This window comes from Penaeus chinensis, chromosome 6 (genome assembly GCF_019202785.1).
Source record: "Penaeus chinensis breed Huanghai No. 1 chromosome 6, ASM1920278v2, whole genome shotgun sequence".
Lineage (NCBI taxonomy): Eukaryota > Metazoa > Arthropoda > Malacostraca > Decapoda > Penaeidae > Penaeus > Penaeus chinensis.
In genome coordinates, this window is record NC_061824.1 from 360502 (window position 1) to 376226 (window position 15725).

The 15725-nt window shown below is 37.8% G+C and overlaps 1 protein-coding gene across 5 annotated transcripts in view; it reads left to right on the top strand.

The window, feature by feature from the left end:
• The first annotated feature begins 2985 nt into the window (after positions 1-2985).
• Positions 2986-15725, top strand: part of LOC125026694 (cell wall protein DAN4-like) — a 32949-nt gene continuing 20209 nt past the window's right edge. For 2 of the 5 annotated variants that reach the window (XM_047615309.1, XM_047615313.1), the window contains exon 1: positions 2986-3255. The gene's annotated coding sequence lies outside the window, so the exon portion shown is untranslated. Of the gene's footprint in view, positions 3256-7293; positions 7374-15725 lie in introns of those variants that run through there. The other 3 variants (XM_047615312.1, XM_047615310.1, XM_047615311.1) reach the window with 3 other exon arrangements.

Genomic DNA, 15725 nt, shown 5'->3' on the forward strand with positions numbered 1-15725 from the left:
GACAGAGAGAGAGAGAGAGAGAAGAGACCAGAAGAGAGAGAGAGAGAAAAACAGAGAGAGAGAGAGAGAAGACAAGAAGAGAGAGAGAGAGAAGAGAAGAGAGAGAGAGAAGAGAGAGAGAGGAAGAGAAGAGAGAGAGAGAGAGAGAGAGAGAGAAAGAAAGAGAGAGAGGAGAAGAAAGACAGAGAGAGAGAGAAAAGAGAAAGACAGAGTGTTTAGAGAGAAGTGATGCCTGACCATTCAGTTTTAGGGAAATCATTACAGAACACAATAAATGAACAACATTTGCATTGTATCATTATCATTTTTTATGCAGAATGTGTTACAAATAAAAATAAACCCTTTTAAAGCTTGAGATCTCAACATTAGAGTAAAAAAAAAAAAATGTTTCTCCCAACCAAATTATACAATACAAGTCAATTATAAATAATAGATTACCATAGTCCTTTTCTAAATTTTCAGAGAGAGGCATCCAAAAGCTCTCTCATATTCACACCCACAGGCAAATGAGCAAGCCTGCATAATGAGAAATATTACTGGCCTCTGTGAACACAACCACTCCAGCGATGGGCAATAATCTTCTACCATACATCACAATACAGAAATTGTGGACATTCCTGGTAATTTATCATCAAGTAAATTCAGTCCAAGCTCTATCTTGCCAGAATATATGTAGGTAGTGGAGGTAGTGGCAAGCACCTGACACTGTGGCACTATTGACTCAGACCTAAGATTGTAGGTCTTCTATCACTGATCCCAGCAAGTTTCAAGTTTTGAAAAGCTCTATGGGTGCACTTGTAACATTTACTAAAGATTTTTCACAGAATCCACAGGCTGCTCATTTTATAACTTACAGTTCAGATATGTTCTCATGATATGTAAGTTGCACATTACTCCCAAACACGGTGTTTGAATCTGTCTCTCTGTAGCCATGTCATGGCACTGAAACTTTCTCCCTTTCACAGGAAAGAAGCATATTGGAATATTTTCTGACAGCTTAATTCTTGTAATTCTAACTGAGGTTTCAAATTTTAGAAGATGATTAAAAATAAATAACCATATCACAAAATGTCTCATTGAAGTAAAAAAAAATCCCTTGGTGACATATATCTCTGTTCACCTCCATGAGTTGGCTATTCAGGTCCAAACCAGTCACTACAGAGAAGTTTTACATATTAAGTAAACTATTATGACATTATATAACATATTCTACTAAGCTCTCCTGTCTGCCCTTGGTGCAATATCCACAAATTTAGCTGTCTCATTCTTTCAATCCTTTTCAGAAGAAGAAATTGGTAACTAAGGGATTCAACACCTAGATGAACATTGCATCTCATCAATGACATCAATGAATTCCAGTGTATTCAGGTTTTAATTCATATCAACTCCATTATTCATTTAATTGTTCCAGGCACATTATCCTTTTACACATTACACGATATCATCAATGTGGCGCTAACATGTTGAAAGCATGTTAACGCCACATTGATATTACCTACAGCCAAGGTACAGCCCACTTCTACCTACACCTAACAGCCAAGTACCTCTTTTTATGCTGGTGGATCAGAAAAGTTTTTTCATTTTGCATTAGTGGGGTCTGCATCATTTTCAATAGCACTGAATGTGTTTATATCAATCCATTTTACAATACCATATGAAAGAAAATTAATTTTATGCTTAAACAGGTATTATGTCATTAATAATCATGGGATGTATTTAATCAAACATGTATATTCTCTTGTACTAACATCAGACTTCTCAATTTCCTTATTTCTTCCTTTACTTTTCAAAACATTTCTCGAACAACTTCATGGAAATACCAGTCATTCTCCACAAATCCGGACCAAAATATTCTAAAACCCTGACTGAAAAATCAATAAATAATCTTGTATGTTTTTGTGGGCATACACTATTTTCCTAGTACAGATATTATCCTGCAGATTTTTCCTATATTATCCCACTGAAATATAGAGCTACTCTATTGACTAAATTTCGGAAATATGAATCTGATCCACTGACTAAATCTACTGTTTATTCCCCATTAATATTTCATTAGTTTTTTTTGTTATTGTTTTTCAAAGTAGTCCACTATCATTTTTATGTTAATTCAAATATCATATATACATATATATAATTAACTACTCCAATTATTCTTCCCATATACATCGGAAAAGTTGTAAAATCACAGAAATATACCGAATGATGACCTCGTCTGTGAGCATGTACTGTAGTTCCAAGGAAAACCCGAGAGCGAGGACCCAATGCACTTCTTACGCGTGAGAGCTCCCGGGGATTCGGGAAGTCCCTAACCCTCGAAACAGAAAAGGATGCTGGCTTTCTAGCAGACTCTGGGTGGGCGAGGAATGTATTTCCTGAAACAGGCCGAGTCCCACTGAGAACTGGGAGTAATGCAGGATTTTTTTCCTGGACGGACCTGACATCTGGCCTTGGCTGGCGATAGGCCTACCTATTCCTGGTGCAATTACGACCGGGCAAAATCGCGGAGGACTTACCTGCAATGTAGTTAAGAAGACGAGCCCCTCCTTATTTGCGGGTAACCATATATTCCCGAGCAATAATTGGGGCAAGAACGAAATTTGGTTCTGAAAGAATTATTTGTCGCCCGAGGAACTCTCTCCAACGTCCACACTTCTCTTTCCTCGGTAGTTTCTCGTGGCTCTGGTTCCTTTCCGCGCTTGTCACGGTTCCTGCTGCTTTCCGCAAAGCGTAAGGCGTATTATCCCGTCATAAAAGAGCCGTCGGGAGCTGGAATATTCCCGAAATAAGCCAGATAACGGAAGTGGTTCGCACAAACAGGTCCAACTGAGTCAACACTATACGATTCCGATCTCACGGCAACAGATTCAGATTCTTCGCGAGGATCCGCAGCGAGGGATTGGCGAGGCTCTTTTGTTTATTGCATGGAAATCAAGAGTTTTACGTCCTTATGCTCTTTTCGTCATTTATTTATCTCTCAATACTGATTTTGCCTCTAAAAAATCCCGCTTTGAGCACTAGCAAACCTCAGTAAATAAAGCGAGATCTTTTATCTGAGGTTCAAGCATCCAGGGCCATAGCCCGAGCGTCTGAAGAAGGCGCAGGAGGAGAGGGCGGAGAGCGTGGGATCATAGACGCGAGACCCGGCCGTCCTGCAGACGATCCTCCTCACGTAAACAAACCGAGGGAGGAACGGAAAAGGCCTAAGACATTGCCTAGGCCTACGGACCTTGCCTAGGCCTACGTGCCAGCCCTCAGGTAGTCAGACTCTTCCTTGGTGTCCAAGGGAACCAGGACGGGACGGATCATGACGGGACTTCACTGTGGTTGGTCCCGAGGCGTAAATGAGACCGAATGGGGAATGACTGAATGAGAAAGGGAATGATGAATTACTATGGAAATGGAGAAAATATTTGGCAATGGAAAATCGTAGGATTACAAATCGAATAGGTATTAGTATCACTCGATCGCGATGTGAAGGGGAATTGTAGGTGTCACTGGTTCTGCCTGGCGAGCCACCAATTTCAGACATTTTCCAAAGAAAGGACCGTTTGGTAGGGTATTGGGCCCTCAGGGACGAGGCTTAATGCCCATCCTGCACTGAAGAAGATTTGGTGCTCGGATAACATTCGGTCCTTTGTTCAGTAGACGCTGTGTTCTAGAGCCAGATTTAGATTATTTTTATTCTTGCAGATGAAAAGGTTAACATCTGATATCCCTCTTAATCCACACCATCTTGCATTGCAGTCACATACAGTTGTAATTTGGATCATGTATGAAATTCTGATTTGTTGTATTTTGGTACAGAAAGTATGGTAACTGCATACCTGAGAAGACTGTAGATACATATAGAAAGATATTGTGAAACATGTTATACAATAGATATTATTAAAATTAAAGGAAAAGACAGGTAGTAGTTTTTCATAATGAGGAAATTGAATGTATCAGTATTTGTTGATACATTAAAGCACCTGCCTTTGTACTATGACTATTATTGAGGTTGTCAGCATGAGAATAAGATTAAAAATATAGGGCCAATGTTTTTTTCCTTAAGGTCTTTGATTCTGGAGAACCTGACATTAGGAAGGCTGTAGAGAACTATAGTGCCTTCAGACTGGATACATGTGATAATTAATGGTAATATTTCACTCACAATTTGAGTAATGTTATTTACTTCTCATGCTTTTGATTTTCATCAAATGATTACGTTTCTCTAATTAGTAGATTTCAGTACATAATCAGAAGGTTTGAATTATATTTGGATTTGCATTTCTTTTGAAACATAGGTATTGGTAGGCTGGCGAGGGTGTATCATGTTTGACCATTGATTTTATGCTAATAATATAGGCAGTAGTATTTGCATCTTCTCAGGTTTACATTTTCATATTTCAATAACTTATGATAACATTTTTCATGCTCCATTAATCACATTGATATCAGCTTGTGTGATAAAATAGGTGAAATTATTGTCAGATTTCCTCTTTCTTTGGAAACAGCAGTAGCACATGTGTGGTCACGCATTCATTTGACCTGTGATTATGATCATCGGGTGGAGAGTGAAGCCTGTATTGTTGTAAATCCCTTCATTAAGAGTACTTCCTTGGCTATAACAAAGTGTTGATATTATTTTTTTGTAATTAAATTGAGCATGGCAATCTTGACAATCTGCTATCTTGTAAATTGTATTTTATTTACGGACTGATTTCAAAGTGATGAGCAAAAAGTCGTACCAAGATTTTTCAGTTACCTTTGACTAACACTTGCTCTCATTTTATTACTTTAGCCTCTCATTATATTTTTCACAAGCACATTCTCAGTTATAGTAAGGGATAGTTGTATTTGATAATTTTTTTTTTTTTTTTTTGGGCACTAAATGAAATGTCAACAGCCCATTGGTTATATATAAAATGATGATGGGTGGTACAGTAACTTATTGTTTGTCTTTTGTGCTGAAGAAAGGTGTGGCTTCCGAAATATGTGTGTGTGTGTGTGTGTGTGTGTGTGTTGTTGGTGTTTGTGTGTGTGTGTGTGTGTGTGTGGGTGTGTGTGTGTGGTGTAATACAAGGGGCATATATTTCCCTAGTTATAAAGGAACATTATGTTTTATAAAATAGTAATATATATATATTTTATATATATATATAGACCACACTCCACCACACACACACAACACACCACACACACACACACACCCACACACACAACACACACACCACCCCCCACACATAACATAAATAAACATACAACCATACATTTTTTATACATACAGGTGTGTGTGTGTGTGTGTGTGTGTGTTTGTGTGTGTAACCGTGGTGTGCTGCATGTGTGTCATGGCCCTTGAGGCGTGTGTTGTGCGTGTGTGCATGTTTGTTGGTGTGTGGTATGTATGTATGTATGTTAATGTATGTATGTTTTGTATGTATGTATGTATGGTGTGTGAATTGTTGTGTGTGTTTATATATAATATATATTTACAATTTAAGCTATGAAAAATCATGCCGTTTTAATTTGTCCCTTAAAAAAATTTCAGTAATGCCCAAAAAAAAAGGAAATTTTCTTTGTACCTATCAGAGCACAACAGTTCCCAAAAACATTTATTATTTTGGGGTCCGAAAGAAAAATATATATGTTATCTAGTAGTTTAGAGAAAAAAAAGTAATTTTATTTATTTATTTATTTAATTATTTTTTTTGTTTCTGTCTTTCTGTTTGAGTCAGAGAGGACTCTCTGGGTGTTACGTGTGAAGGATTGCCAGGTATCGTCATTCTGTCGCTAATCTGAAAAAAAAAAAAAAAAGACTTAAAATGCACGGAGAGAAGGAGATAGGAAAAAGGGAGACTTTAGTAAAAATCGACAGACACACGTTTAAAACAAACATCGAGATATGCTGGTCACCCTGTTTACAGCAAGGGAACTTTGGGCCCGGGGATGAAAAATTTTAATAAATGGTCATTATTTTCAGCCCTTAAGTTGGCCTCATGTTCCCAAGGTTATTTAGATGTATAATATAGATTTTTACTTGCTCTTGCATTGACTTAGGCTTTGTTAGCATTATGAGAAAATGCACAACCAATAGCAATTTCTTTTGTTATTAAAGAGAGAGAATGATGTTTGGTTTCTGCATGTCATCATAATTACATTCAAATTTATGCACATATATTTTATCCTAATGTTTGCTGTAATTTGTAATTATGATAATCATGATAATTTAATTTTAATATTAAATCTCCATTGCAGTGGCAATTATCATTCCGGGAACTTTAATATATATATTATATATATACATATAAATATATATATAATATATATTATAATATATATATATATTTATATAAAGGCATATGCATATCCCAAACTTTACATTTTCATTTAACATTTAAATTACATTTTACATTACATTCATATTCTTTTTCATATTCAAAATCTTTTCCCCCCCCAAAAAATTTTTTTTCCCTTTTTAATACATATACATATAAATATACATAGGCAATGCTTAATATATAATATTATATATAATATATAGATATATTTTGCATTTAAATTTTTAAATATTAAAATATAATAATATATTTATATTATTTTTTTATGTATATATTACATTTTCATATGAAATAAAGTATATGTATGTGATAAACATATATATCAGGGTACACACACACAAATAAAATATATATTATATATTATAATATATTTTAAATTAAATATATACATACATTATCATATACATTTTCACATATACAAATGTTTAGTATATTCTATGTAAAATTACATGTATTTAAATATATATATATACATACAACTTTGATACCACACAACACACACCCACACACCACACACACACACACACTACACCCCCACAACACACACACACACACACACAAAACACACACCACACACACACAACACACACAACAACACACACCCCCACACACAACAACACACACCCACACACCCAACACACCACACCCCAAAAACACACCACACACACCCACACCTCACACACACACACAACACACACACACACACCACACACACACACACACACAAAAACCACACACACACAGAACACAACACAATCACACACCCCATAATCACACACACACACCACACACACAACAACAACACACACACACACACACAACACACACACACACAGACACACACACACACACACACACACACACACACCCAACACACAAAAAAACCAAAAAAAAAAAAAAAAACCCACCCCACAACACCCACAAACCCCCTCATCTATTTTTGTCAACCTTATTTTTAATCTCCTTTTTCATTTCACAGATTCTTGAAGTTAAAATCACCTGAAAAAAAGTCCAATGTAACAGAAGTGTGAGTAATGCAGATTCTCTAAACTGTAAGTAAGTAATGAATGTGTTAAGGTATCTGCTTTTCTTCCTGGAATTAAAACTAGTTTTAAAAAATCATAATCTTCAAAATGAGTGTGTGTGTGTGTGTGTGGTTTGTGGTGGTGTGGGGTGTGTGGTTGTGTGTGTGTGTGTTTGTGTGCATGGTTGTGTGTACATGTGCATGTGAAAAACTAACTCTTGGAATAAAGACAAAACAAAAAAATAGATGAATGGCCATTCTCTTTCTGACTGGTAATATCCTCAGTAACTTTAATTGTTTGTCTAAAGATAAAAGGCTAAGAACAGTGTACAATGGAAATAAAAAATGGGAATATAATAGATACTTTACCATTTCCCGATTCTGATTCCCTTTGAGAATAATCCTGATAAGGAGGCTCAGAGCTGCTCCAAAATGTATATGATGTTATTGGAGTTCCATCCTTGAATTTTCATAGAATTAACTGCCTGACTTGCAAATTGATATTAGTCAGAGATCTTTGAAAGACCAGACATGGCTAGAATGAGAAGAATAATAAGATTTTTCATAGATTATAGGAAGGCAAGAATATAGGAATGCTGTTGAAAATATTGGGCCCAAGTCAGTAGTCCCCCGCAAACTCTCGTAATTTTGCATCAAATATGACACAGTTACTGGCTATTCAGTGACCCAGCATCCAGTAACCCAATATCTGTGCCATGCTGGATTTGCTGCAGTCTGACACCAAGCATTTTTTTTGTATGAAGATCAGAGTTGTTTATCAAAATTTCTTTCCCTATGCTCTCTCTCTCTCTCTCTCTCTCTCTCTCTCTCTCTCTCCTTCTCCTCTTCTTCGCTCTCTCTCTCTCTCCTCTCCAAAATCTCTCTCTCTCTTTTTCTATCTCTCTCTCTCTCTCTTTCTATCTCTCTCTCCTTTTTTCTATCTCTCCCCTCCTTTTTTCATCCCTCTCTTTTTCTATCTCTTCCTTCTTTTCTATCCTCCTCTCTCTTTCTGTCTCTCTCTCTCTTTCTGTCCTCTCTCTCTCTTTCCTCTCTCTCTCTCTTTTTTTCCCCTCTCTCTCTTTTCTCCCCCTCCCCCTCCCCGTCTCGTTTTTCTCTTTTTCTCTCTCTCTCTCTCTCCCTCTCCCCCCTCCTCCCACCTTTTTTTTTCATCTCTCCCCTTTTTTTCTACTCTCTCTCTCTTTTTCTATCTCCTCCCTTTTCTATCCTCTTCTCCTTTTTCTTCCTTTTCTCTCTCTCCCTCTCTCTCTCGTCTTTTCTCTTCTCCTCTCCTCCTTCCTCTCCTTCTTCCCCCTTTGTGCATCTTCTCTACCTCTCTTTTTCTTTCTCTCTTTTCTTTTTTTTTTCTATCTCCCCTCCTTTTTTCGATCTCTCCTCTCCCCTTTTTCCCTTTCCTCTCCTTTTCGTCTTCCCTCTTTTTTTCCTCTCCCCCTCTCTCTTTTTCCCCCCTCTCTCTCCCCTTTCTTCTCTCCCTCCTCTCGTCTCTCCTCTCTCCGTCTTTCTTTCTCTCTCTCCTCTCTTCCTTCCTCCTCTTCCTCTTTTTCTCTCTCTCTCCTCCGGTTTCTTCCCCTTTTTCTTCTTTCTCTCTCTCTCTCCTCTCTCTCTCTCTCTCTCTCCCCCGTCTTCTCCCGGCCTCTCTCTCGCTTCCTCCCCTCTCTCTCTCGCTCTCTCTTCTTCTCTATCTCTATCTCTCTTTTTCCCCCTCTTTTCTCTCTCTCTCTTTCTCTCTTCTCCTCTTCTTCTCCCATCTCTCTCTCCCCTTCCCCGCCCTCTTTCTACTCTCCTCTCTCTCTCTCTCTTCTTTTCTCTCTCTCTCCCTCTCCTCCTCTCTCTCTCCTTCTCTCTCCTCTCTCTCTCCTCCTCTCTTTTTCATCTCTCTCTTTACCCAAATCTCTCTCTCTTTTTCTATCTCTCTCCTTTTTTTTCTGTCTCTCTCTCTTTTCCCCTCTCTCTCCTCTCCCCTCTTTTCTGTTCTCTCTCTCATCCTCTCTCCTCTCCATCTCCTCTCTCTCGTCCCCTCTCTCTCTCTCTCTCCCCTCTCCCCTTCTCTCTCTTTTTCTTTTTCCTTCTTTCCTTTCTCTCATCTCTCTTTCTCTTCCCCCTTCCCCTCTCTCCCTCTTTCCTCCTCTCTCTCGCTCTCCATCTCCTCTCTCTCTTCTCCCCCTCTCTCTCTCCCTCTCTCTTCTCTCTCTTTCTCTCCTCTCTCTCCTCTCTCTCTTTTCTCTCTCTCTCTCTCCCCTTCTCCCCTCCTCTTCTCTCTTCTTCTCTCCCCCTTGTTTGTGTCGTGTGTGCGGGTGGTGTCTGTCCAAAGCAATCTTGCTACCTCGTTCGAATCCCTCGCTCCCCCGTAATGGAACCCCGGCCATTCCTTGCACCAGGGGAAGCTTAGAACAAAATAAAACAAAAACTGTGTCACACCAAAAATAATCCATTGTAACAAATGGAATCAGTTAAACTTAAATTAAAAACCTGGCACTCTCTCCTCTGCATCTCTCTCTCTCCTCTCTCTCTCTCTCGCTCTGTCATCTCTCTTCTCTCTCCTCTGGTCGTCTCTCTCTCGTCGTCGCTCTCTCTCTCTCTCTGTCGTCCCTCCCCTCCCTCGGTCGTCTCTCTCCTCTTGGGGCCCTCCCGTCCTGTTGGTCTCTCTCTCTCCTCTGGTTTCTCTCCCTCTCTTCCTCTCTCTCTCTTTTTTCTCATTCCCATCGCTCCCCTCTTCTCTCTCCTCTCTCTCTCTCTCTCTCTCCCCGGTCCTTCCCCCTCTCCTCCTCTCTTTTTCCTCCTCCTCTCATCTTCTCTCTCCCCTCTCCCCTCACTCCATCTCTCCTCTCTCTCTCCATCTCTCCCTCCCCCCCCCTCTCTCTCTCTCCCCATCTTCTCTCTCTCTCCTCTTTGCCTCTCTCTCCTCCTATTTTCCCCCTCCTCTTCTCGCTCTCAACCCGTTTTCCCCTCTCCCCCTCCCCTCCCCTCCCTCCTCTCTTTTGCCTCCTTTTCGCCTCTCTTTTCTCCTCTCTCCGCTCTCTCTCCCCCCCTCAACCCTTTTTCTCTCTCAAATTTTTCCTCTCCTTTCTCTTTCTCCCTTTCTTTCTTCTCTCTCTTTTTTTTCCTTTCCTTCTCTCTCTCTCTCTCCTATTTCTCCTCTCTCTCTCTCCTTCTCATCTCTCGCCTCTCTCTCTCCCCTCTCTTCTCCTCTCCTTTTCTCTCTCTCTCTCCTCTTTCTCTCTCCTTCTCTCTCCTCTCTCTCTTTCCTCTCTCTTCTCTCTCTCTCCTCTCTCTCTCCTCCTCTCTCTCTCTCCCTCTCTCTCGCTCTCTCATATCTCTCTCGGCTTCTCTCCCTCCTCTCTCTCTCTCTCTCTCTCTCCGTCTCGCGATCTCTCTCCTCCTCTCTCTCTTCCTTGTCTCACTCGTTCTCACTTTTGTCTCTCTCTGCTCTCGTCTTTCTCCAAGACTATCTTTACGTTTTGCGGGATTAAATCTTGGGATCTTTCCAGGAAAGGTTGGTATCCGGGGAGCTTTAAATCTTCAGCTTAGTGTAATTTTGCCGTCAGCTCCTTCACAGATTAAAAATGTGGTTTTGGGGGAACAATCCCCCTTTGGGCAAAGGTCCACCCCCAGATTCAAAGAAGTCACCCAGGACGAACCATCCATTTACCCTTTTACCAAATCACGGGACACTCTGCAGCTGTAAACACTCCCAGATCCAGCCATTTCTCAGCATTTGTCAGTGAAACTCTACCAGTGAGGGCACTCTTAAATCCAGTGCTCCTTCACACCAAATGAAAACAGACTCAACTAAAACTGAAACCACAAAGGGGTCAACAGCTCAGCCAACTTCCTCACCATCAACAACCCCAACCCAGGCCCCCCCAAACCACATCCCCCCCACAAACCAACAAGTCCGACCACGCTGCCCCCAAAAACGACATCTGCAATAACGCATCATCATTCCTTCGTCTCCCCTATGTACGTCTACGCCATGAAGTCAACACAGGGATTCCCCCCAACCCTATCACACCACCCCCAAACCCAGCCCACTACGGGGCCCTTCCTAAACCCCCCCCCACCCAGGCTATCGGTTGCCCTCGTCCCCTTCACTTACTACTGTGAATAATTATTGGTGCAGTGAAGTTCATTTTTGTTTCTAGTATAATTCCTTGTGTTTGTGGCCATTAAACTGTTTCAATTGCACTGAAAAAATACTTTTACGACCAATCAAACACGGAAATACAACTGATAGCCCATCTAACTACATGAACAGTTAAATTTATTACAGTTGAATAATGAATGTCATACATTAAGGTACATAAAAACTTCTGTTTAAAAAACATTTGAGGCATGTCAGGAAAAGAAAAAAGCAAGATATTAGTGGACTCATCCAGCCAAAGCAATGCACAATGGAACAGGGGTCAATATTTTGGAAAACAGGGGAACATCTAGACAAGTTTGTTTGCAATTAAAATCTTAGAAAAAGGGGGGGGGGAACAAAAAAAAAAAAATTTTACATCTACAAGGGGGGGGGGGGTTAAGGGGCGGGAAAAAACCCCGTTACTTATCCACCAAAAAAACATTGTGTTTTTGCACACACCATTTATGGTGTTTTTTTACTTCCACCGGGAACTAGGGGGTGAAAGGGGGGAAAAAATCCTTTTTTGGGATTTAGAGATTTGTTTTAGGGGGCGGGTTTTGGGGGTCATGGCAAGGCGTGGAATTCACTTGCATTTTTTTTACTAAAAAAAAAAAAAAAAAAAAAAAAAAGTTGCCTGGGGAAGGAAATGTAAATGTTTTCTGTTTTCTTTTTTGTCATCCCCCAAAATTAATTACAGGCACAAATATTTTACAGGGATTGTAAAGTTTACTTTATCTTTGACAAAAACTTTACACACACACAAAAACCAAACAAACAAACAAACAAACCCAAACAAACACAAACAAACACAAAAACAAAACAAACACAAACAAACACACAACCCAAAACACAAACAAAACACACACCACAACACACAAAAACACACACACACACACACAACCCCACACACACCACACACACACACACACACAATATAAATGCATAAAAAAAAACAGTTCTTGAAAAAGAAATTGTAAAAAGAAAAAAAGAAGTTTGTTAGTTATTTGTTTTTTTTAGTTTTTTTAGTTAGTTAAAATTAGATAGTAGATAGAATTGTGTCATTCGAAGTATTGTTATAATGCGCCCTTTTTTGAGATAAATTTAAAGAAAAAACAAAGGATTGCCATCTTCACATATCTTTTCAACTTTTCCATTGTATGCTTTACATATAAATTTACACGACTGTTAAAAAGCCAATTTTACACCTCTTGATTTCCCATTTTAAACTATTTTGGTTAAAAGAAAAGGGCATCATATACTTGATTCGCCTACCCATTTTTCCCGGGGGGCCTCAAAACTCACACATGGACCAAAATCCCGGGATTAGGCTTACTAAGTGGGGACTCTCCCAGGGGTGGCATGGCCCCCCCCCTCACAGGAAAACTTGTAAAACGTTTCAAGTCCCTTTTTCCTCTTTTTGGGGGCTGTAGCCCTTTTATTCAATTATTTTTGCTGTTTTTTCCATTTTTTCTGTATCATAGAAAATAGACCTTTCATAGAGGAACTTCATCAGGGGTTTACACCGTGGGAAAATGGGGAACAAAGTACATTGAGTTTTTTGTTGAATTTTTAATTTTTTGGTTTTATTTGATTTTCCAACCCTGCGCTCTAGTCCAAAGGCAAAAAAAATTTTAGCAGTGGGAGACATATTTTTCCATCCAGTCTACTCATTTGAATAGATCCCAGAGCTCATTTGTTAGCGGTAGAAAAAATTTTAAATTTAGTTTAGCTTGGGGGTTTTACTTACGTGTAGGCTCCAATTTAGATAACATTTAAAACAGTTTTTTTTGTAGTTTTCCCATCTAAATAATGTAGCCATTCCTTCTTATGCAGAAAAAACCGTAAAAGTGATTAGGCTAAAATCAAATTTTTTTGGTCGGGGAAAATTTTAATAGCGTGAATATAAAAAAAGATTTTTATGTCCAAAAGGTGGTAAATAAAATTTTTCCCATTATGTTTTTTTAAAGTATAGAATAAATATTTTTTTAGTTATAACTGTTTTTATTTTCTCTTAAATCTTTTTTTTTCCCCTAAATATGGGTTTATACACTTATTTGTTGTTTTTTTTTTCAGGCGTTTGGTGGATCCACGGAGGCGGAAATTTAAAAAGGGCTCCTCATCAGCTGATGCCAATGTAATTTTGACCCAACTGACATGCAGATGTTTGGGAAACATTGTTGGAGGAAGAACGCCCCGCCCCAAAACTGAAAAGGAAATACTGGAGAGGGAAAAAGGGAAAGTTAGGGGGGGAAGCAAAGGGAAGAAACATGTTGAAGACGTGTAAGGGGAAAAAAAAAGGCATTTTTAAAAAGGAAAAATATATAAAAGTAAAAGAAGAGAGGGGAGAGGAAAAAAAATGAGAGAGAGAAAGATAGAGAGTGAGGAGTGAGTGATGTGTGAGTGAACCAAAAAGGGTGAGAAAAAGAGAGAGGAGTGATAATGCAGTCAAATTTTTCCTTGGGGGAGAAGGCAGATTTTCAATAGTTTCCTTTGTCATACCCTCTGTATTTTTGTATTTTTCTTTAACACAAGAATGTAATTTGATTAGGAATTGTTCAGAGGTTTTTGAGTCAATATTTGTTAGTACAAATAAAGATGTTTGATGGTTTCCAATCAATTTTCATAAGCAAACGGCTTTTCACATGGCAACATTTTCCTTATGATCTCAGAAAATTTTCTTGAAGGGTATTGAAAAATGATTGGGGTTTTTACCACTATCAGTAAATACACAACAGATTTTCATTACAAAAATTAAAGAAACCAGGGTTTCCTTAGGGAAGAACTTTGGAAAGCAGTCGACTATGTTTTTTGGGGAAGAGAATTACATAATTTGAAAATTTTTTTTTACTTGGTGCTTTTTATGAAAAATTTTTTTTAAAATAATAATTTTGTGTAAGATATATACATATTAAATATATTTTTATAATATAATATAAAATATATGTAGTGTATATATTTTTATAATTTATTTAAAATATTATAATTAAATTTTTTTTAATATATATGTAATAATATATAAAATATTTATATATTCATAACAAAATATCACATAAACTCACACACACCGCACACAACACATAAAAGCATAAAAAATACACTACTTGGGGAAAAAAAAATTGTAAAAGAAAAAAGAGAGAGAGAGAAGTTAGTTAGTTAGTTAGTTATATACACCATAATATACATAAATATAAAGTGATGTATATAGTATTTAAATTATATATCTTCCCTCCCCTCCTCTCCTCTCTCCTCTCCTCCTTCAAATTTAAATTTTTTTTTTTTGTTCCCCTTTTCCCCCTTTACCCCTTTTTTTTTTATTATATATATATAATATATAAAATATAATATAAAAATAACCTTTTATTTTATTATTAATTAATATATAATTTGATAAAATAATTTAACCATATTAGTATATTAAAAGATTATTATATTTATATATTAGTAATATATAATATTATTTTTTTTTTTTTTTTGTTTTTTTTTTTTTTTTTTTGTTTTTGGGGTGTGGTGTGTGTGTGTGGTATGTATGTATGTGAATATAGATAGTATATTATATACGTAAAATTATATATATATATAAAAATAATATATAATATATATAAAAAAACAAAACCCCACACACACACACACCCCACACAACACACACACACACACACACACACACACACACCACACACCAAAACCCCACATACACACACATACACACATACACACACAAAAACACACAACACACACACACCACACAAAAACACACACACACACAACCACACCCACCCAAAAAAACACACACACACACACACACACACACAAAAGAGAGAGGAGCAGAAAAAAGTGAGAGAATTTTGTTTTTTAAAAAACGGTGTTTACCAAACAACAAACCCCACTCCTATCACCTGCTTTTTGCGTTTCCCCCAGGTTTATTCACAGTATTATGTTTTTTTTTTTTGTAATTTTAGAAGGGTGTAGTTATGCAACAAAACCACACAGGCAACCCCCTACAATCTATATGCCCCTTTATTACCAGCATTTAATTGACAATCGCAACCCCCTTGACGACACTTTTGGCTGAACCCAAACCTTGATTTGAATAAAAAAGGTTATATCTTTTTAGAAAGGAGCAATCAAATTTGTTAGGAAAAAAAAAAAATGAATAATATATTTTACCTTTCTGTTTTAAAAACCCGTCGGGATGGTATGCAAAATACATTCATGCCCCTTGTAATCAATTTATTTATTAATTTAC